The sequence below is a fragment of the Podarcis liolepis genome (assembly GCF_965112155.1).
Source record: "Podarcis liolepis genome assembly, chromosome: 1".
Taxonomy (NCBI): Eukaryota; Metazoa; Chordata; class Lepidosauria; order Squamata; family Lacertidae; genus Podarcis; species Podarcis liolepis.
In genome coordinates this window covers 10,556,820-10,578,792 of record NC_139554.1, presented here as the reverse complement: position 1 = coordinate 10,578,792, position 21,973 = coordinate 10,556,820, and the positions used below count along the sequence as shown (strand labels likewise).

The following is a 21,973-nucleotide window of genomic DNA, read 5'->3' as shown; positions in this document are numbered from 1 at the left end:
ACAAACCTGTTCCCTCTTCCATGTGACAGCCCTTTAGATATTTGAAGATGGCTATCATCTCTCTCTCTCTCTCTCTCTCTCTCTCTCTCTCTCTCTCTCTCTCATAATACCATACTAAAGGTAAAGGACCCCTGGATGGTTAAGTCCAGTCAAAGGCAACTATAGGGTTGTGGTGCTCATCTCGCTTTTCAGGCTAAGGGAGCTGGCGTTTGTCCACAGACAGATTTCTGGGTCAAGTGGCCAGCGTGACTAAACCACTTCTGGTGCAACAGGACACTGTGACAGAAACCAGGGCACACGGAAACGCTGTTCACCTTCCCGCCGGAGCGGTAGCTATTTATCTACTTGCACTGGCATGCTTTCGAACTGCTAGGTTGGCAGGAGCTGGGGCAGAGCAACGGGAGCTCACCCCGTCGCAGGGATTCAAACCGCCAACCTTCCGATCAGCGAGCCCAAGAGGCTCAGTGGTTTAGACCACAGCGCCACCCGCATCCCCAAACTATTCTCATGAAACCTATTGGAACATATGAAACAGCCATATGCATTCAGTTCGATATCGCCTACACTCTGTGGCAGCAACCCTCCAGGGTTTGCAGGCAGGAGTCTTTCCCCAGACTTACCTGGAGATAGCAGGAATTGAACCTGGAACTTCTGGCATGCACAGTACATGCGCTGCTATTTAGCCGCAGCCCTGGGCCTTCGGAGCAAACTTTGACCTTCAGGCTATCAGTCCAAATTTGCTATCTTGCCTGATAACAATCTTTGCAACTGCTGGCTGTTCCTGCATTCCAGCTTTAATCACTCCAACACGGCTGGTGCATTCATTGTGACTTAACTCCACTGTCTCCTCCTCTCCTCCCCGTTGCAATCTCTCCCCTTTTACATCCCAATCCATCTTTGAATGTGGCTTCTGCTGCTCCGGCTCTGCCATCCGAAGACCTCTGACTCCCAGGAATGGAGTGCCTTGCTGCCCCCATTTGCTTGGGACTTAACTCCCAGAAAACCTCCACGGTGCCCACTTCCCTAAATGGTAAAGGTAAAGGACCCCTGACAGTTAAGTCCAGCCGCAGACGACTCTGGGGTTGTGGCGCTCATCTCACTTTATTGGCCAAGGGAGCTGGTGTTTGTCCGCAGACAGTTTTTCTGGGTCATGTGGCCAGCATGACTAAGCCGCTTCTGGTGAAACCAGAGCAGCGCACAGAAACGCCATTTACCTTCCCACCGGAGCGGTACCTATTTAACTACTTGCACTTTGATGTGCTTTCAAACTGCTAGGTTGGCAGGAGCTGGGACTGAGCAACGGGAGCTCACCCCATGGCGGGGAATTCGAACCACCAACCTTCTGATCGGCAAGTCCTAGGCTCTGTGGTTTAACCCACAGCTCCACCCGCATCCGCCCACTTCCCTAAGTCCCTTCAAAACCCCTCTTAAAACCAACTTTTCCCATGGAGTCTTAAGTACAAGCCTTTAGTTCCCCTGGTAGTGAGTTGGTAATTACAGCACCCACTCACCTCTGCTTCAACTTTCCTCTCCATCTTCTGCTGTCTCCCTGTGTCAGATTGCAGGCTGTAAGGTCTTGGGGGCAGAGACCTTCCCACATGTACTATGAAAAAAACCCATGCATTCTGATGGTATACTCTGTAAATAATAAACAATAACTGCTGTATGTATACAGCGCTATAAGGACGACTCATTTATCCACAACCCTTTCCCCAATCAGAACAACGAGAACTCAAGAATCGTAGACTCTTGACCGGAAAAGTCCGTGACCAGAGGGAGGAGGAGCACCAAGAGGAATGGAAGAAATTCAAAGACTATTTAGCTAAATATCTTAAGATAATCTCATTAGAATTACTTGCGAGTACCAGATAGGCCTAGGATTTGAAAATGAGATGTGTGAAATATTATGTTAAAATTAAAAATGAAAAGAAAGTAAGATGTTAATTGACCAAGTAAAGTTTATGGGAAAATAGTTTTGGAAAACTGTTACAATGGTTTATGTGGAAACTCAGACAGGGGGATTTGAGGAAGTCAACTAACAATGTTGACAAAAGTGGAATTATTATAATCAGGATAAATGTTTGTTTGTTTGTTTGTTTGTTTTGCTTTTCTTTTTCCTATCTGTTTGTTATAAATTTGGAAAATTAATCAATTTTTTTAGGGGAAAAACAAAATCGTAGACTCTTGGAGCTGAAAGGGACGCTGGGGGTCATCTGTTCCAAGCTCGATGAGAGAGGCAACGACAGCCCCCTTGATGAATGCCTTCCACCCAGTGGCGTAGCGTGGGGGGTGCAGGGGGGGCCGGCCGCACCGGGCGCAACATCTGGGGGTTAGGGTTAGGGGGCGCAAATCCACGGGTTAGGGGCGCAAATTACTTGCCTTGCCCCGGGCGCTGACAACCCACGCTACGCCACTGCTTCCACCCAGTCTCTGCTTAAAGGAGCCCACCGTCTCCCAAGACAGTTTTGTTCTACTGTCACAGCAACTCTCCCTGCTATGACCTTCCCCCTAATGTTTTTTTTTTTAAAGCCTTTTCGCTGACATCTTTTAGCTAAACATTTTCTTATCTGGCTGACCTTTCATTCTTGTCTCAGGGTTTGCAAAGCTCCCCCCCCCCCGCCCATTTGATGTTCGCTTCATTTCATTTAGCAATAAAATTTAGCAATAAAAACGCCACTAATAAAAACAGATAAAAAATAATAGTAAAAATAAAATAATAATAATAAAGGCAGACCTGGACAAGATTCTCCACTTGTTGGAAAAGGAAGTTCCTGGGTCGTTGCTGGAAAGATAACAAACAAGGATTTTACTGAGAATCAATCTATGCCTAAATGAATACCTTAAAAGCCAAGGTTCGAGGACAGAAATCTGGCTGAGTCTGGAATAATCTTGTGAAGTGAAAGGGTAAGAAATAGGGATTTATAGATGCTAGGATACAGATGATAAGGAAAATAGGAAGATACAATGAGAGGTAAAGGAGGTGCTGTGGGATTGGTGCAGTGGCGTAGCGTGGGGGGTGCAGGGGGGGGCGGCTGCACCGGGCGCAACACCTGGGGGTTAGGGTTAGGGCGCGCAAATCCACGGGCTAGGGGGCGCAAATTACTTGCCTTGCCCCGGGTGCTGACAACCCACGCTACGCCACTGGATTGGTGGAAGCCATTGTTTGTTTTCCTTTTTAGTGTTTATATTATTAATTTGTAAGATTTGGATTTGTTTTCTTATATGCTTGTTTTTGTGTTTTGTTATTTTTCGGGGGGGTTGTGTTTGTGGAAAATACTAATAAAATTTATTATTATTATTATTATTATTATTTAAAAAAGAGAATCAATCTATTGAGACCACTCCCTTCTTCAGAAAGAGATCGTGGCTCTCAAAGAGCTCAGATGGTCCTGTAGGTGAAGCCACACTAAAGAAATGTCCACATTAGTGTCTCAAAACACCCCCCAAAAAACCCAACTCCTATTCATGCCATCTGCGCATGAGCTGTCATTGGCGCATGAGGACTGGCTGCCTCAGATCGAGCATTGCAGGGGGTTGTAATAGGAGCACTTGGGGATCCCTTCCAACACTACAATTCTATGAGTCTAGGTACATGCCTGTCAGGGAGCTAGACAGTGATTAAATCACACTGAGTACATGAAGATAATGCTTTATCAGAAGAAACAAGGTGAAATATACTCGGAGTCGAGAGTGGATTTCATGCTCTTTATTCAGCTCATAGTGGTGAGGAGGAATGGAAGTTCCCCCAGAATGTCTGCCTTATATACATTATTTACACAATGGGCCCCACGTGATTGGCTAATTCTGGGATTCTCCTGTAGGCCAATCAGGTTGCGGATTCACTTCCACCTGGAGCTGGATTGGGTGGCTCCTGTAGACGAATCAGACTGTTGCATTCTGGGTCCTATTGTTCTAGGACCAATCAGACTGCTTCATTCTGAATCCTATTGTTCTATGACCAATCAGACTGCTGCATTCTGGATCCGATTGTTCTAGGACCAATCAGACTGCTGCATTCTGAATCCTATTGTTCTAGGACCAATCAGACTGCTGCATTTTGGATCCTATTCAACTCAGCACATAACACAAGGCCTGCACAGGGGAGTCAGTCCTAATGAGCACAGCAACTCTTCTCAGTAGGCACGGAGCCTGCGATGCAGTTGGGGAGGCTGACGTTCCCCGCCTTCCCACAGCTGCCTAAATCTCCTCCTCCTCTCCTGGGTCCTTCCCAGGCAATCTGAGACGCCGGCGACACGCCTGTCGCTGCTTCTCCCCCTTCATGCCTGGTTCTGGGAGACTAGGGGAGAGGGGAGCTTGGAGACACCCGGGCTTCTCCACCAGCCAGAGCCATCTCTGCCTCTTGAACTCCCACCCCTCCTCTGTCTCCAGCCAGCGCATGACAATATAGTTGCCACAGTGTGTGCAAGATCCCATGATCTACGGATAAGAACTTTTATCCGTGAGTTCCTGCTTATTCTCCTACATGAACTGCTTCCCACAAATGTCTCAAAGCAATTGCACAATTGAAAAAAGCCAGCAGCAAGAACAGTTGCACTATTTCACACAGTAAAACGATTGCGACAGTTAAAAACATGTCTTTGCATGCAAAAACAATGTCAAGTGCAATAACGGGCTTGAATAAATAACTTCACTTCAACGGCTTCTTGAAAAAGGAAAATTTTCACTGGGCACCAAAAAGACAACACAAGAAGCACCTTTCTGATGTGCATTTTAGTTTGTCATTTGTTTTATTTAACACAATGCACACACTGCTTGATTTGTACTAAAACCTCTAAGCGGCTTACACAGATTCAAAAGCCAGCGGTGGGAGCACCTTGAAGCCAGAGTAAACCGCAATGTGTCCGCAACCTGACAGTGACCTGCAGTAGAGGGAACTACATTGTAAGGAAGGAAATGGAGAATGTGAAGATCAGCGAAGTCAGCAGACCACAGCAGTATCTGCACAAAAATCAGAAAACTAGCTCTGGTCTTCTTCAATGACCACGGTGCCAACCACATCGCTCCACTGTGCTTTTTGCAAATGCAGTTGATATTTATGATGGGGAAACCTGTAGCCCTCCGAACGTGGCTGGATTACAGAGAGCCAGTGTGGTGTAGTGGTCAGGGGGTCGGTCTAGGGCCCGGGAGAGCAGGGTTCGAATCTCCACTCAGCCATGAAGTTTGCTGGGTGACCTTAGCCCTGTCCCTGCCTGGCTACCTTGCAGGGTCATTGCCGAGGATGCAACAAGGAGGGGAGAGAACCCTGGAGGAAAAGGCAGTAGGTGCATAAATGCAAGAAAACGGATAAATAAAACCAGTGAGTCTGATCAATCCCTGACCATTGGCGATGCAACAGCAGGTGGGGAACTGTCATGATAGTGAAGAGAAGAAGAGAAGAAGAGTTTGGATTTGATATCCTGCTTTATCACTACCCGAAGGAGTCTCAAAGCGGCTAACATTCTCCTTTCCCTTCCTCCCCCACAACAAACACTCTGTGAGGTGAGTGGGGCTGAGAGACTTCAGAGAAGCGTGACTGGCCCAAGGTCACCCAGCAGCTGCATGTGGAGGAGCGGGGAAGCGAACCCGGTTCTCCAGATTACGAGTCCACCTCTCTTAACCACTACACCACACTGGCTCTCCAGTGTGAAAAGGCAACATGGACAAATTAGCCGTCCCCTGAGGTTGAATTCATGTGAAAGAAAATCTGCCTCCTAGCTTCTTCTGCCTCATGTGTTCCTTGGCCTGCTAAGCACTTAATCTCTGAAGGACAACATGCCTGGGACTTGCCCCCCCCCCCACGCATCAACTGTGCCACATTGAAAGAGCCATTGTATACCTTTCAGAGCGTTAGAGTTGGCAGCATGCACAGTGACTCTGCTGCATGTGAATCCTGTCATATGCTTCAGCCGTTTCTACGGAACAGTTCACTGAGGGGCCACTTGCTACTGAAGTACAGTCATATCATAGAATCTCAGAATTTGAAGGGATGTGGGGGTCATCTAGTCCAACCCCCTGCAATGCAGGGATCTCAGCTAAAGCATCCATGACAGATGGCCATCCAACTTCTGCTTAAGAACCTCCAAGGAAGGAGAGTCCACCACTTCGTATGGGAGTCTGTTCCACTGCCGAACGGCTCTTACCGTCAGAAAGTTTTTCCAGATGTTTAGTTGGAATCTCCTTTCTTGCAACTTGAAGCCATTGGTTTGAGTCCTACCCTCCAGAGCAGGAAAAAACAAGCTTGTTCCCTCCTCCATGTGACAGCCCTTAAGATATTGGAAGATAGCTGTCCTATCTCCTCTCAGTCTCCTCTTTTCCAGGCTAAACATACCCAGCTCCTTCAACTGTTCTTCATAAGGCTTGGTTTCCAGACCCCTGATCATCTTGGTCGCCCTCCTCTGCACACGTTCCACCCTCTCAACATCCTTCTTAAATTGTGGTGCCCAGAACTGGACGCAGTATTCCAGGTGTGGTCTGACTAAGGCAGAATAGAGTGGTACTATTACTTCCCTTGTTCTGGACACTTGACTTCCATTGATGCAGCCTAGAATAGCGTTAGCTTTTTTGCTGCTGCATCACTGTGGATTCATGTCAAGCTTGCGGTCCACAAAGACCCCTAGATCCTTTTCACATGTACTGCTGGTAAGCCAGGTGCCCCTCATCCTATATTTGTGCACGTGGTTCTTCCTGCCTAAGTGCAGAACTTTACATTTGTCCCTGTTGAAATTCATCTTGTTAGCTTGCACCCAGTTCTCCGATCTGTTAAGGTCATTTTGAATTCTGGTGTCTGGTGTCATCTGCAAATTTGATGAGCATCCCCTCAATTCCTTTATCCAAGTTATTTATAAAAACGTTGAACAACAACGGGCCCAGGACAGAACCCTGCAGCACCCCACTTGTTACTTTTTTCCAGGATGACGAGGAACCATTAATGGGTTCAGACAGTCAACCAGCTACAAATCTAGCTAACAGTTACGTCATTCAACCCATATTTTACCAGCTTCCTCGCAAGAATATCATGGCGGATTTTGTCAAAAGCCTTAATGAAATCAAGATACACTATGTCCACAACACTTCTCAGATGCACCAAATTTGTAATCCCATTAAAAAATAGAAACAAATCAGATTGGTCTAGCATGACTTATTTTTGAGAAACCCGTGCTGGGTCTTACCAGATGTTTTTCAATGAATCCGGGGACACTTTTCAACTTCAATAGATTTTGTATGGGGAATGATTTGTAAATCCAGGGACTGTCCCCGGGAAATGGGGACATCTGGTAACCTTACCGCAAATGTCTCTGCCTGATTATTGTCTTCCAAAGCAATTACTCTATTTCGAACTTAAAAATGGAAAGCGTAATGCTGGTGGTCAACAAAAGAGGTTTAAAGTCTGTCTCAAGGCAAATCTTTAAAAATGTAGTATAAACACCAACAATTGGGAAACACTGGCCTGTGAGCGCTCCAATTGGAGAGCAGCCTTTACCAAAGGTTTCATGGACTTTGAAGATACTTGAACTCAGGACAAAAGGGAGAAACGCGCTAAGAGGAAGGCATGCTTGGCAAATCTGCCCCATGATCAACTCCTGCCCAGAAACCAATGTCCCCACTGTGGAAGGACGTGTGGATCCAGAATTGGCCTCCACAATCATGGACTCATTGTTAAAACCATGTTTAATGAAGACAATCGTACTCAGCTATGAGGGATCGCCAAAGAAGAAAGCATCCCTGGTGTTGCTCTCTGCACTTTCCTCTCCTAACCAGTTTTTGAGAGATAACATATTTATCTAGCAGGATTTATGTTATGTACTGAAGTTCTCACCCTGGGCCAGCAGGGGGATACTGTAGATAGTTATGCAAATAAGGGATCAAAAGTGACGTTGAGTGATTGGATAGTTTTAGAAAGTTGTTACAGTTACGTTGTACTGGAGCTCTATATAAGCAGGCTGGCTGACGAAGGTGGGATGGATGGACACAGCCAGATGCAGCCACCCTCGGAGCGGAGCTGAATCACGGAGCTGAAACACCGAGCAAAATCACTGAACCGAACCAATTCAGAGCTGACTGTTCTGGCTAGAACACTGTGTTCCATCCATCGCCTCCACATTGGCATCGGAATCATGGCTTCACTTGTGCCTCTACCGCCATTTGCACCAGCCTCTGAATCATGGGACTCCTACCTCGCTCGGTTCGACTGCTACCTCCAAGCCAACGAGCTGATGCAAGTATCACAGGAGCGTAAGCAGATCCAGGGGACTTGGTTTCAACGCCACCTAGGGTCGCGCCACAGCCTCAGCAAGAATTGGGCGGCCCCCCGGACTTGGGTACCGGTCCCCGGCGGTCTGGCAGAGTTTCCAAGCGCCCAACTTATTTAAAGGACTATGTTGTTGTAACACTGTTGGTCTAATGGAAGTATGTGAAATGTAACCGATATGCTTTTGTGCCTAATTGAACCATTACATGTAGTGCTTCATATAAGGAAACCATTATGATTGTAACTAATGCCTTATCTCGGTGGGGAGGGGTGTTATGTACTGAAGTTCTCACCCTGGGCCAGCAGGGGAATACTGTAGCTAGTTATGCATATAAGGGATCGAAAGTGACGTTCAGTGATTGGATAGTTTTAGATAGCAGGCTGATTGAACCCTTCAGTTCAGTTCAGTTCTGGCCTGTGAATAAACAAGAGCTGTTTGAAGAATCGCTGTGTTGTCTGATATGTTCACCCACAACTTAACTATTTACGTACAGCTTTAATCACAAAACGAAATGCCTAAGCAGTTTACATAAAATATTCATTTTAAAATAGCGCTCAAAGCAGAATTTTAAACAGTAGACATAACAAAACTATCAAAATGCAAATTAAATAAACATTTTTAAAAGACAAATATACATGATAAAATCATATGTCTGGGCAGGGCTTGCCTAAACAGGTTTTTATCTTTTTTAGCAGGCAAGCCAAAGCAGTGCAGCAAAACCACCTGCCTAAAATTAATACGGAGGGCCATCACAGAGGGGTCAACAAATGCTTTTTTTATATAATTCTCTTGCTTGACAATCCACTTAGAATCATAGAATCATAGAGTTGGAAGAGACCACAAGGGCCATCGAGTCCAACCCCCTGCCAAGCAGGAAACAAGGCAGTCCAGCCTCTCAAACCAAATGGGCTTGCAAGGACCCTTTGATGTACAGAACCCGGGCGCCGCGCACTGAATTAAATCTCCATATCGTTAATCAAAGTGTTTGCAGTACAGTTAATAATAGCTAATATATGCAATTACTGTATTTCAGAGTAAGCACTGCCAAACATAACCAGTCCCACTGTGAGTATGTGCTGAATCAGGTTGCTAGGCTGTGATCCATTGAAGAGGATCACAACTTTGTACGTGAGCTGGACCAGGGTTGAGACCTGCTCAGGTCAAAATGCAGGGCAAGCCTCATGCGTGCCTACTTGTGAGCAAGTGTCATTAAGTTCACCAAGTTCACCAAGACTTAAAGGTAAAGGGACCCCTGACCATTAGCTCCAGTCGTGACCGACTCTGGGGTTGCAGCGCTCATCTCGTTTTATTGGCCGAGGGAGCCGGCATATAGCTTCCGGGTCATGACTAAGCCGCTTCTGGCGAACCAGAGCAGCGCACAGAAACACCGTTTACCTTCCCGACAGAGCGGTACCTATTTATCTACTTGCACTTTGACGTGCTTTCGAACTGCTGGGTTGGCAGGAGCAGAGACCGAGCAACGTGAGCTCACCCCGTTGCGGGGATTCGAACTGCGACCTCCTGATCGGCAAATCCTAGGCTCTGTGGTTTAACCCACAGCGCCACCTGCGTCCCTCACCAAGACTTACTCCTGAGTAAATGCATCCCAGTGTAAAGGCTGTCCACCAGGAGCCTCTGAGGGAAAGTACTGTTGAAGGAGCGTCTCCACCCCCATCGTCCGGCCTGGACACCGAGGTCCAGCTCCGAGGGCCTTCTGGCGGTTTCCTCACCACAAGAAGTGAGGTTACAGGGAAGCAAGCAGAGGGCCTTCTCGGTAGTGGTGCCCTCCCTGTGGAACGTCCTCCCACCAGATGTCAAGGAAATAAACAACTATCTGACTTTAAGAAGACATCTGAAGGCAGCCTTATTTAGGGAAGTTTTTAATGTTTGATGTTTTATTGTGTTTTTAAAATTCTGTTGGGAGCTGCCCAGAGTGGCTGGGGAGGCCCGGCCAAATGGGCAGGGTATAAATAATATTATTATTATCATTTATTATTATTATTATTATTATTATTATTATTATTATTATTATTATGAGTCAACATTTCCTTCCTTGTAAGTTGAAAGGTGTTAACGCATCTTAGGTAAAGGTAAAGGGACCCTGACCATTAGGTCCAGTCGTGGCCGACTCTGGGGTTGCGGTGCTCATCTCGCTTTACTGGCCGAGGGAGCCGGCGTACAGCTTCCGGGTCATGTGGCCAGCATGACTAAGCCGCTTCTGGCGAACCAGAGCAGTGCACGGAAACGCCGTTTACCTTCCTGCCGGAGCGGTACCTATTTATCTACTTGCACTTTGAGGTGCTTTCGAACTGCTAGGTTGGCAGGAGCAGGGACTGAGCAACGGGAGCTCACCCCGTTGTGGGGATTCGAACCGCCAACCTTCTGATTGGCAAGTCCTAGGCTCTGTGGTTTAACCCACAGCGCCACCTGCGTCCCTTAACGCATCTTAGAGTGGCACATTAACTTTTATGCCACACTGCTTCTCTTATGAGCCTTCTGGTCTCTTGTGATGCTTTAGTTAGACATAGAACCATAGACTAATGGAGGTATTGTATTTAATGAGGCTTTGGGAACAACAGGTCGCTGTTCCCTGCCCCCACGGTGATGGAACGGCTCCTATTGCCTAACTTACCCTTCGCAGCAGGAATTTCTGCATGTAGCCGCCTGTAATGTATACTTTGGTGGGGGGGGGTCATGTGAGGAGATGGCTTTCTTTGACTCACAAATGTTGAAAGGTCCCTGAAAATGAGTTGCCACATGTCCGAAGGGAAAATCATGTGAAAATCAACATCTCTCCCTTGCGGTTCCCAGTTCCTGTTCTTTCTCTAAGGAGTTCAAGTTGGCATGCAGTAAGTTGTCCCGCTGACTCGTAAAAATGTATCTTTGGGGTCGGTTAGGCTGAAAGAGAAGGACTTGCTGAAAGCTGCCCAAGAAGTCTCCACCATACCTTTAAAGCAAATAGCTTCCCCTCCAACAACTGCCGGAACTGTAGTTTGTTAAGGGTCCTGGGAATTGTAGTTCCGTGAAGGTGTACTACAGTTCCCAGGTGCTGGAAAGGGTCTTGAATCCAACTCTCCCTGGTCCAAATTCACACTATGTTCACTTCTAACAGTTGTCTTCAACCTTTTAATACTCAGCCAGGGCTCATCTTTAACTTCAACCTGCTACAAACATCCTGTTTTATTTTTTAACCTCTTTGCCCCATCTTTCTATACTTTCCCTCTGTCTCTCTGCTCTGTTTTTTTTTAATTATTTCCTCTTTCTCTTAAACGGAAAATATATTACAGTGGTACCTCGGATCCCAAACGCCTCGGTATGCGGACATTTTGGCTCCCGAACGCCGCAAACCTGGGAGTGTTCCACTTTGCGAACGTTCTTTGGAACCTGAACGTCCAGTGGGACTTCTGTGGCTTCCAATTGGCTGCAGGAGCTTCCTGCAGCTAACCAGAAGCCGCGCTTTGGTTTCCGGACATTTTGGAAGTCGAATGGACTTCCGGAATGGATTCCGTTCGACTTCCAAGGTACAACTGTAATAGACATGACTGATGTGCCGTTAGTGTAATCCTCAAGCTAGCCAGTGTCCTAGTTTGGGCTCTCACTAAATACTAGCATAGGGACGCGGGTGGCGCTGTGGGTTAAACCACAGAGCCTAGGACTTGCCGATCAGAAGGTCGGCGGTTCGAATCCACGCAATGGGGTGAGCTCCCACGACTGGACCTAACGGTCAGGGGTCCCTTTACCTTTAAAAACCAGCATACACACCAAAATTGCAAGGATATTCCAACTTAGGTTATTGCATTTATTTACACATATATGCAACCTGAGCTTACAATGGAGGGGTGCACAGGATTCAGGCCCCAGGGAGGTCTGGCTCCCTCCGTAAGTGCAACACTGGATTCAACCAGACATCCGCCACTGCTCTGGTTCTGCTTTTGCCTTTGTGCTTGCCACATCACTCCTGCTCCTGACCCACACTATCAGAGAATCACAGAACTGTAGAATCGGAAGGGACCCGGGGTCATCTAGTCCAGCCCCCTGCCATGCAGAATTCTTTTGCCCAACGTGGGGCTCGAACCCACAACTGTGGAGCGACAGGATCCCCACCTCTTTGCCATCATTCCCTTTCATGTTCTCCTGCCCTAATGGGTCATTTACCCCCAGGCAGACACTTCACACCAAAGGCAAGTCCGGGCATAATGAGCTTTTGATACATCGCTGGAAGCACCAGCTTGGCTTAATTAGCTATTGACATGTTGACCACATGATTTGGAAGTATCTAGTACACAGCTTAAATGCACACAGTTCTGGCCTAATCTTCTTTGGCGATCCCTCGTAGCTGAGTAAGATTGTCTTCCATGAACACGGTCTTAACAGTGAGTCCGTAAGTGACTGTGGAGGCCAATTCTGGAGCCACATGTCCATCCATGGGGGGGGACATAGGTTTCCAGGCGGGAGTTGATCACGGTGTGGATTTCCCAAATGTGTCTTCCTCTTAGCACGTTTCTCCCTTGAGTCCTGAGTTTGAGTGTCTTCAAAGCCCATGACACCTTTGGTAAAGGCTGTTCTCCAACTGAAGCGCTCGCAGGCCAGTGTTTCTCATTTGTTGGTGTTTATACTACATTTTTAAAGATTTGCCTTGAGCGAGGCTTCAAACCTCTTTTGCTGACCACCAGCATTACACTTTCCATTTTTCATTTCGGAATAGAGTAGTTGCTTTGGAAGACGATCATCAGGCATCCGCACAACATGGCCAGTCCTAATACACAGGGTCTCGCTATGTTTCCACATTCCTAGGTAAAGGTAAAGGGACCCCTGACCATTAGGTCCAGTCATGGCCGACTCTGGGGTTGCAGCACTCATCTCGCTTTATTGGCTGAGGGAGCCGGCGTACAGCTTCCGGGTCATGTGGCCGGCATTGACTAAGCCGCTTCTGGCGAACCAGAGCAGTGCACGGAAATGCCGTTTACCTTCCCACCAGAGCGGTACCTGTTTATCTACTTGCACTTTTTGACGTGCTTTCAAACTGCTAGGTGGGCAGGAGCTGGGACCGAGCAACGGGAGCTCACCCCGTCGCGGGGATTTGAACAGCCGACCTTCTGATCGGCAAATCCTAGGCTCTGTGGTTTAACCCACAGCGCCACCCGCGTCCCTTTTCCACATTCCTAGCCTTAATTAAATTCTAGCCCCAAGGACAGCCCTGGAATTTCGAAAGCCATCCTGGCTTCTGATTTGACCCCAGAATGCCCCTATTTCCCCTGCCAGTGTTGTGGAGCTCAGGGAGGAGGAAGAGCAGTACTTGTACTGAGTTGTGACATCGACAGCAGTGGAAACTGTGAGGCAAGATTGCATGGCCTTTCCATGGCTGCTGCCGCCGTCCTTTTCCCTTGGGCAGCCCAAAGCGGCTGCTGGAGAGCAGGCGAGGAGGAGGGGAGGCTGCAGCCACCAAAGCCCAGCCCCATGGGATGTGCCGGCTCTGAGGTGGAGGCAGAAGGCAGGGCCACCCTGGGCAGGAAGAAAGGGGGAGAGGAGCTCAAGGAGTCTTGATTTTTTTTAAAAAAGAAATGCTTTGTGCATCCTTGGGTGGATCTACGCACAGAAAAAGAACACTATAAACCAGGGGTCTGCAACCTTTAAGACAAAAAGAGCCACTTGGACCCGTTTCCGAAGGGGGAAAAAACTGGGAGCCGCAAAACCACTGCAACATTTAAAACAAATATATCTCCGGAGCCGCGATCTGACAGCGGACGGGAAGGTGATGTCGGGACGGTGCGTGACTAACGCATGCACCACCCCATGCGACGTCACAGCCAGTACAGCACCCGCCACAGTGGGGAGTGTCGGGGCGCACAATGCGCCTCCTCCCCTCGCTAGTATTCGCCCCGGAGCCGCGGCAAAGGTGTAAAAGAGCCACATGCGGCTCTGGAGCCGCGGGTTGCAGACCCCTGCTATAAACAGTCAGAAATTAAATCGGTATAACAAAAGAAAAAAAAACCACTGGGAAGTTGCTTAGGACATTTTCTTTGCTCTCTGGCGCCATCTGGTGTTGCATGTTTATCATGCATTCAAAATGCTGTTTCTTAACTACCGTATTTTTCGCCCTATAGGACACACTTTTCCCCCTCCAAAAATGAAGGGGAAATGTGTGTGCGTCCTATGGGGCGAATGCAGGCTTTTCCTGAAGCCTGGAGAGCGAGAGGGGTCGGTGCGCACCGACCCCTCTCCTCTCCAGGCTTCAGCAGAGCCCCACCGCCAGCCCCACAAGCTCGGGGGACAGCGGGAGGCGCAGCGTGCCTTTCCTGCTGTCCCCCGACTTGGCTAGAAGGCTGGCAGGGGGAGGAGAAGCCTGCTCCTCCCCGTCGCCAGCCCCACAAACTCGGGGGACAGCGGGAGAGGCGCAGTGCGCTCCTCCCCATCGCCAGCCCCGCAAACTCGGTTAGACTTGGTTAGAAGGCTGGCGGAGGGCTTCCCCCTCCTCCAGCCCTGCAAGCTCCCAGAGCGATGCCAAAGCTGCACGCAGCTTCGGCATCGCTCTGGGTCCCGTTCTGGGGGCTGGGGGAGGGGGAAGCTCGGGCTTCCCCCGTCCCAGCCCCGCGCCTGGGGGGGAAAAATAATTTTCCCCCTTTATTCCCCCCCCCCCAATCTAGGTGCGTCCTATGGACCGGTGCATCCTATAGGGCGAAAAATACCGCAATGTGAGTTCCGGGTCTGATCTTGACGCTTTCTGGAAATTATTTATTGGTGCATTCTTTTCTTAAAGGATTAAAGGGTTTTCTCAGGACAGCGGAGGGCTTGTGTTCTGTTGGTGTGGCGCTCATGACACTTGCCCTTCTTCTGACAGGAAATGCTCTGTGGGGGGCGGGGCGCAAAAAAGGGGGAGGATCAAGAGGGCCAGTTGAGGGGAATGAGAAACGTTCCTATTTTCATCTGAGGACTGTTGGATGGTATGCCACTGGACCCAGGAATTTAAGGGTGTCTAGCCCCCTCAACTCATAATTGCATTACTCACCTGTGAGTTCCATTATTACTGAGTTCCATTATTATAAAGGTTCCATATAGGCTCAGACGAGCCAGACATTTGCTTACACTGGTGGCAGTGGGAGACCGTACGCCTCAATATTTGTATAAGAAATGAAATCCTGCCCTATATCGAGGGTGGTGATGTGGGCATCCAAACTCTGCCCTTTAGATACGTTGAGTTTATGAGGTAACTTTTGAAGAGGGGCAATTGGCAAAACCCTTGAATACCCGCAATCCAAATTATTATGTGTTCCTCCACCTTTTTGTGCGGGAATAATGAACCAAAAGGGAAGCAAATCTTCTGGCCCCTCTGAAGAAAAACCCCACACCAAATAAAATTGGCAAATACCGTATTTTTTGCAAAATAACACTCACTTTTTTCCTCCTAAAAAGTAAGGGGAAATGTCTGTGCGTGTTATGGAGGGAATGCCTACGGGTGGCATGCCTACGGATTTTCCTCCTCTAAAAACTATGTATGTGTTATGGTTGGGTGCGTGGTATAGAGCGAAAAATACGGTAAATTGGAGGCCTGAATGGAAGACCTGTAGCACGGCTGTCAGCCAAAAGCAGGAGCAAGTCTCGAAGCCGTCTTCAAAGGAAGGGAGTGACGAGAGCATGAATGAGAGGCAACAGGAGAAGGCTCTCCCGGCTGCAGCTGCGGCCTCGCCTGCTACCCATAAATCCTCTCTTTTTGTAATGTTCTAATAACTACCCTCGCGGGTGCCGCTAATTTAAGTAAAACTGCTTAAATTGAGGCCTGGAAGACCAGCGAGATAATGGCGCTTAGTGATGCCTCATTGATCTGGTGTGATATGAGCAGCGCTTAGGGGGCCTGTTTATGGGAACGGTGTTCGCCATGGCAACTATGCGCACCCATGCGCACCCATGCGTGCGCATGGAGAAAGAGCAAATATTTCTCACGTTTGCCTCTTGTCCCCCTTCCTCTCAGGGAGGCCTCCAAGGGATTGACCCACCTCATCCTCAACCCTGCAGGGCAGGGCAGCAGATGACCTAACCTGGGGAGAAAACAGCAAAGATCTGATGAAGAGAGCCCAGCAGAGGTTATATTTTCTGAGAATCCTCTGGAAAAATAATCTCTCAAAGGACCTGTTGATGGCATTTTACCATTGTACTGTTGAGAGTGTATTAACTTATGGTCTCCGTGTTTGGTTTGGGAGCTGCACGGTCAGGGAATAAACAAGGCTGTCCAGGGTTATAAAGACTGCGGAGAGAATAATTGGGTGCGCGCTTCCCACTTTGGATCAAATCTATGCTTCCAGGTGTCATAAGAAAGCTGCAGAGATAGTGCAGGATAGTGCGCACCCCGGAAATGATCTCTTTCAGCTTCTGCCTTCTGGAAGAAGGTACAGGGTTATAAAGACCAGGACTAGCTGCCTGAGAAACAGTTTTTATCCAAATGTGATTTTGGTTTTAAACGCAGTGTAAGCTAGTCTCTATGGGAGTATATTGTATTTATTTATGGGGTATCAGAGTTTTTAGGGAGTTAACCAGGCTGGGATAGCTGGGATAGCAGGCTTGTTGGTTTTTGAATGTCTGATGTAGATTTTTTTCAATTTCGTTGTTCTGTATGGGACAATGACAATAAAGATTATCGTATCGTATCAAAAGGGAGAGGTTTTTCATGCAGGGCACACCAGGCTGAGTCAGGATTTGAACTCAGGTCTCACACAATCCTAGAGTGGCATCCTAGAGCTGAAAGGGATCCTGAGCCTCATCTAGTCCAACCCCACCGCAAGGCAGGCATCCCGTCCCTGGGTGGGCTCAAGCCACCAAACTTCTGGTTAACAGTCAGACGCGCTGACGCCTTCACCAGAGTCACAGAAGCACTTCCCTTTCATCCGCCAATTGCAGAAAGAAAGAGGATACATCGCTGAAAAAAAGAGGATGTGTATTTGCGTAAGAATCACATACCCTGATTTATAATCAATCCGTGCTCAATTGCCCAACCAGCTTGTGTTTAGGGCATGAGCGAAACAGGGGCACAACGAGAAAAAGCGAGAGAAATTTCTGAAATAATTTGTAATATTGCAGAGTTGGAAGAGAACACGAGGGCCAACTAATCCAACCCCCTGCAATGCTGGACTCTTTCACCTATATGAACTCATGAGTCTGAGATTTAGAGTCTCATGCTCTACCAACTGAGCTATAATACTACTACTACTCAGTGGCGTAGCGTGGGTTGTCAGCACCCGGGGCAAGGCAAGTAATTTGCGCCCCCTAACCCGTGGATTTGCGCCCCCTAACCCTAACCCCCAGATGTTGCGCCCGGTGCGGCCGCCCCCCCCCTGCACCCCCCACGCTACGCCACTGCTACTACTACTACTAATAATTTATTATTTATACCCCGCCCATCTGGCTGGGCTTCCCCAGCCACTCTGGGCAGCTCCCAACAGAACATTAAAAACACGATAAAAGATCAAGCATTAAAAACTTCCCTAAACAGGGCTGCCTTCAGATGCCTTCTAAAAGTCAGCCAATTGTTTATTTCCTTGACATCTGGTGGGAGGGTGTTCCACAGGGCAGGTGCCGCTATAGAGAAGGCCCTCTGTCTGGTTCCCTGTAACCTCACTTCTCGCAGAGGCGAACCGCCTGAAGGCCCTCAGAGCTGGACCTCAGTATCCGAGCTGAACGATGGGGGTGGAGATGCTGCTAGCATGACATTTGATATTTAAAAAAACACCACCATGAAAAAAACAACAAAACGGATCTCTTTTAGGCTTCCTTACACACCTTAATCCACACCCTTGTCCCACTGAAGCACTGAGTCTTTAACATCAACTTCGTTGGACTGGTCATGTTGTTCGGATGCCTGATGATCGTCTTCCAAAGCAACTACTATATTCCAAACTTAAAAATGGAAAACGTAATGCTGGTGGTCAACAAAAGAGATGTCTCTAAGCAAATCTTTAAAAATGTAGTATAAACACTGACAACTGGGAAACACTGGTCTGCGAGTGCTCCAATTGGAGAACAGCCTTTACCAAAGGTGTCATGGGCTTTGAAGACACTCGAACTTGGGATGCAAGGGAGAAATGTGCTAAGAGGAAGGCATGCTTGGCAAACTCTCACCGTGATCAACTCCCGACTGGAAACCAAGGTCCCCACTGTGGACGGACATGTGGATCCAGAATTGGCCTCCACTGTTACTTACTGACTCATTGTTAAAACAGTGTTTATGGAAGACAATCTTACTTGGCTACGAGTGATCGCCAAAGTAGATCTCCTGCCCTCTGTTTTTATTACTTATCCCCACCGAAAACAGGGGATAAGCAATAGCCAGGAGGATATACTAACATATTTTGAAAAAATATACTAACATACATTAAAAAAATGTCTTATGCTGCCGTTTCATGGTCCCGGTACAAATTGTGTTCAAAGCTTAGTTAGGGGAAATGTAAAGGGCACCCTACAATTCTGAATTTGATTTAGGACCTGAAGCTTGAGATTTTTTCTTTCTTTTGTAATGCTTGGCCCACCCCTGGAATATGTGAAGAAATAAGCAAACACCTCTGAGCATGTACAGAGTGTTTTTCTTTCCCTACCACTATATGGTTGTTGCACACACTTAAGGGTGCCTTTGGAATATGCTTGACACCCGATGAAGAAAAGGATGGGACTGGTGTAGCTGTGTGGGTGGCTGGAAGAGTCTTATCAGCTCTTTTCCAAGCTTCATAGCAGAAGTGAGCTTCAAGTTGCAAAGTGACTTTGCGGATCACGTGATCCCCCAAACTCCTGTGAACAAAACATTTCCAGTAAGCTCTGTTCTCCTCGCCTTCAGATGTAGACACGCCCTGGACTGGGGGAGCTTGGCTTTGAGCCTTCGCCATGAAACGGTTTTGCATTTCATCTAGATATCAAAGCTCCCGATTGTATCTATGCACATAGCACATAGCAGAAGAGTGGCGTTTAAGAGGCAACTCTGACTTTCACCAGCTAGAAAACGAAAAAACAAAATCTTCTCTGAGGTCTGGAAGCGTGAGAAATGGAATCTGATGCTTATCTATAAATTAAGCCATATCACGCATCTTTGGGAAGGTGAGAGGAGTTATTTTCTTTATGCCGCTCTTATAATTTTTTGGCATTTAGCTCGCTCTTTCTTTCTTTCTTTCTTTCTTTCTTTCTTTCTTTCTTTCTTTCTTTCTTTCTTTCTTTCTTTCTTGTTCCTTTTAATTGTTTCAGTTATCTTGTAAACAACCCAGGAAATATGATCATAGAATCATAGAGTTGGAAGAGACCACAAGGGCCATCGAGTCCAACCCCCTGCCAAGCAGGAAACACCATCAGAGCACTCCTGACATATGGTTGTCAAGCCTCTGCTTAAAGACCTCCAAAGCAGGAGACTCCACCACACTCCTTGGCAGCAAATTCCACTGTCAAACAGCTCTTACTGTCAGGAAGTTCTTCCTAATGTTTAGGTGGAATCTTCTTTCTTGTAGTTTGGATCCATTGCTCCGTGTCCGCTTCTCTGGAGCAGCAGAAAACAACCTTTCTCCCTCCTCTATGTGACATCCTTTTATATATTTGAACATGGCTATCATATCACCCCTTAACCTCCTCCTCTCCAGGCTAAACATGCCCAGCTCCCTTAGCCGTTCCTCATAAGGCATCGTTTCCAGGCCTTTGACCATTTTGGTTGCCCTCCTCTGGACACGTTCCAGTTTGTCAGTGTCCTTCTTGAATTGTGGTGCCCAGAACTGGACACAGTACTCCAGGTGAGGTCTGACCAGAGCAGAATACAGTGGCACTATTATTTCCCTTGATCTAGATGCTATACTCCTATTGATGCAGCCCAGAATTGCATTGGCTTTTTTAGCTGCCGCGTCACACTGTTGGCTCATGTCAAGTTTGTGGTCAACCAAGACTCCTAGATCCTTTTCACATGTACTGCTCTCAAGCCAGGTGTCACCCATCTTGTATTTGTGCCTCTCATTTTTTTTGCCCAAGTGCAATACTTTACATTTCTCCCTGTTAAAATTCATCTTGTTTGTTTTGGCCCAGTTCTCTAATCTGTCAAGGTCGTTTTGAAGTGTGATCCTGTCCTCTGGGGTGTTAGCCACCCCTCCCAGTTTGGTGTCATCTGCAAATTTGACCAGGGTGCCCTTGAGTCCATCATCCAAGTCGTTGATAAAGATGTTGAATAAGACCGGGCCCAAGACAGAACCCTGTGGTACCCCACTAGTCACTCTTCTCCAGGATGAAAAGGAACCATTGATGAGCACCCTTTGGGTTCGGTCAGTCAGCCAGTTACAAATCCACTGAGTGGTAGCATAGTCAAGACCGCATTTTACCAGCTTCTTTACAAGAATATCATGGGGCACCTTGTCAAATGCCTTGCTGAAATCAAGGTAGGCTACATCCACTGCGTTCCCTTCATCTACCAGGCTTGTAATTTTGTCAAAAAACGAGATCAGGTTAGTCTGACATGACTTATTTTTCAGAAATCCATGCTGACTATTGGTGATCACAGCATTCCTTTCTAGGTGCTCACAGACTGTTTGCTTAATGATCTGCTCCAGAATCTTCCCTGGTATTGATGTCAGACTGACTGGGCGGTAATTATTTGGGTCCTCTCTTTTCCCCTTTTTGAAAATAGGGACAACATTTGCCCTCCTCCAGTCTGCCGGGACTTCGCCTGTTCTCCAGGAATTCTCAAAGATGACTGCCAGTGGTTCTGAGATCACATCTGCCAGTTCTTTTAATACTCTTGGATGCAGTTCATCTGGCCCTGGAGACTTGAATACATCTAAACTAGCCAAGTATTCTTGTACTATCTCCTTAGTTATTCTGGGCTGTGTTTCCTTTCCTGAATCATTTGCTCCAAATTCTTCAGGTCGGGCATTGTTTTCTTTATCGGAGAAGACTGAGGCAAAGAAGGCATTGAGGAGTTCAGCCCTTTCTGTGTCCCCTGTTTGCATTTCACCATCTTCTCCTCTGAGTGACCCCACTGTTTCTTTGTTCTTCCTTTTGCTACGAACATACCCATAAAAGCCTTTTTTTGTTGCTTTTAACCTCTCTAGCAAGCCTGAGTTCATTCTGTGCTTTAGCTTTTCTGACTTTGTGTCTACACGTGCTGGCTATTTGTTTGAATTCCTCTTTGGTGGTTTCCCCCCTTTTCCATTTTTTGTACACATCCTTTTTAAATCTTAACTCAGTTAAAAGTTCTTTAGATAGCCACCCTGGCTTCTTTAAGCACCTTCCATGTTTCCGTCTCATTGGTATTGCCTGACGTTGTGCTTTTACTATCTCCCTCTTAACAAACTCCCAGCCATCATGAACTCCCTTTCCTTTTAGTATTACTGTCCATGGGAACTCACCCAGCACTTCCCTAAGTTTTATGAAGTCGGCTTTCTTAAAGTCAAGAAATTGAGTCCTAGTATGCTTGGCTGCTCCTTTCCGCTGTATAGTAAACTTCAGAAGAGCATGATCACTCGCGCCTAATGATCCTTCCACTTCTACCCCACTAACCAGGTCATCAACATTGGTTAGGACCAGATCTAAAATGGCTGTTCCTCTTGTTGCTTCTCCCACTTTCTGGACAATGAAGTTGTCTGCAAGGCCAGTGAGGAATCTGTTTGACCTTATGCTCTTGGCTGAGTTTGACATCCAACAAATATCCGGGTAATTGAAGTCCCCCATTACTACTATCTCCCTTCCTTTTGCATGCTTGGCCATCTGTTCCAGGAAGG

At 47.3% G+C, this 21,973-nt stretch overlaps 1 protein-coding gene across 2 annotated transcripts in view; it reads left to right on the top strand.

Moving 5' to 3' along the window:
- The first annotated feature begins 19,027 nt into the window (after window positions 1-19,027).
- The window catches only part of SGPP1 (sphingosine-1-phosphate phosphatase 1), a 31,040-nt gene continuing 28,094 nt past the window's right edge, over window positions 19,028-21,973 (top strand). Inside the window, exon 1 of one of the 2 annotated variants that reach the window (XM_083519373.1) lies at window positions 19,028-19,322. The gene's annotated coding sequence lies outside the window, so the exon portion shown is untranslated. The remainder of the gene's footprint in view (window positions 19,323-21,973) is intronic. The other variant, XM_083519371.1, reaches the window with a different exon arrangement.